The sequence below is a fragment of the Microtus ochrogaster genome, unplaced genomic scaffold, assembly GCF_000317375.1.
Source record: "Microtus ochrogaster isolate Prairie Vole_2 unplaced genomic scaffold, MicOch1.0 UNK6, whole genome shotgun sequence".
In the NCBI taxonomy this organism is placed as follows: domain Eukaryota; kingdom Metazoa; phylum Chordata; class Mammalia; order Rodentia; family Cricetidae; genus Microtus; species Microtus ochrogaster.
In genome coordinates, this window is record NW_004949104.1 from 9,320,159 (window position 1) to 9,322,162 (window position 2,004).

The following is a 2,004-nucleotide window of genomic DNA, read 5'->3' on the forward strand; positions in this document are numbered from 1 at the left end:
GGGAGATGCCTGTCACAGGCCACGGAGCGCAGCAGCATAGATTCACGAAGGCCCAAGGCTCAGGAGCGGAAGTCAACGTGACGTGAGACGCGACCGCCCTTGTCCCGCCCCTCCCAGACAAGGCCCCCGCCAGTCTCCGTCATTTGCCCGGGTGGTCCCACAGCGCAGGCGCGAGGGTCCAGCAACGTGGTGACGCAGACGCGCCTCCAGGGGGCGGGATAGTTCTAGAACTACGCGCGAGAAAAAGGAGGCGCGAGGGCGCAGCAAGTTCTTAAAGGGGAGGTGGCACCCGGGCAGGAGTATGAAACACAGGCGTAGAAAGAGGTTTTGATCGGGGCATCAGTTCCTTGGCCACCAGGAGGCTCGCATCTGCTAAGAAAGCTCAGAAGAGAGTCTGGGCGCAAGTCCGGGGGGGAGGGGTCTGCCCGCCTCCCTGACCGGGTCAGCTAGCTGTCCACCCCCAGGCCGGGCCATCGGAGGAGGCACAGTGCAAGGCTGCCTCGGGGTAGTGGTTGCAGTGATCGGATATTTTTAAGTGTCAGTTCTGTCTCAGCGTAGAATGATTTTAAAGGCTATGGCTCACGGCTAGAGCTGCTTGCTCCCTTCCGTATAGTTTCACCATGTCCAGGTCACTGGCTCTTGCCAACCTCCCCCTGCTTCAGTCTGCTGGCCAGCTCTCCGTTGAACATATCCCGGCCACTGTCACTTCATCCTTCTCGCAACTCGCCGCTCTGCCTTTTGCAGTCAGCCCTTTCTCTGTTAGCCCTGCTTCATCCAGCAAAGAAGTGGCGTTCACGGGCCTTCCCTTTGAGGCCCGGGTTCTCCACCCACAGTGCAATCAGCAAGTTTGTGTGTACTGAAGTGCGATCGTCTATTATTTATTTATTTATTTATTTATTTATTTATTTATTTATTTATTTATTTATTTATTTATTTATTTATTTATTTATTTATTTATTTATTTATTTATTTATTCTTTGACTATACTTATGGACTGTGTGCCTATTGCCCCACCCTGAATTTGGGCCAGTGACCCGAGTCAACTGGACTTTTCTTCTCACTTGTGTTCAGTATATGAGGACCTGGCAGCCCAACTTTAGAATGTGTTCAGCATCTGAGCTCTTCCTACCGCCTCGTGCCCGCTGCTAGGTCCAGTCCCTATACACTTGTGGGGTGATGATTGCGGCCTGCGGCTTCCCTACTTCACACGCTCACCTTACACAAAGGTATGTCACAGGTTTGCCGCCCCCCTCCCCCCCATGAAAAAGGATGAACTATCTTTAAGATGTTTTTATTACATTTATTTATTTTTATTATTTATGTATTGGGGAGGTTAGAAGGTGGGTCCTCTTGTGGAATCAGGACAACCTGTGGGAGCTTCTCTCACCACTCAAACTGAAGTTGCCCAGCCTGGTGACGTGCCTTCACAGCTGAGCCATCTAGGCGACCAGAATGTCTTTTAGGGCAGTAAAAGAAAAGTCGAGCCAGACGTGTTCACATGTGCAGCAAAGCATCCTTCCAAAGCTGAGCTTCCTCCAAACAGGAGCAAGCTGTTGCATGCCAGCATGCCAGCATGCCAGCAGGAGTCCCTTCAGAGAAGGAAATGATTCTAAATGCAGATGTCAAGTAACTGAAGAACTAACTGTAAATGATAAAGGTGATGAAATCTTTTCAAATTCCTTTTATAAGCCACAGTTCAATAGACTATGAAGTTTAATATTCAGGAAAAAATATGACCACAGTTACTCAAGTGACAAGGAGGGGGAAATGGTGGTATATAGTCCAAGAGTTGTGTTCTTACATAAATTGGTATACTACTTGGAGGTACATTCTGATAAACAAATGCCAGTCCGATACAACACCTAATGACATAGCAGACTTTTGTTTAAGTATGCTATTATCACAAAACAATGTAACTAGCCGGGCGATGGTGGCGCATGCCTTTAATCCCAGCACTCGGGAGGCAGAGGCAGGCGGATCTCTGTGAGTTCGAGACCAGCCTGG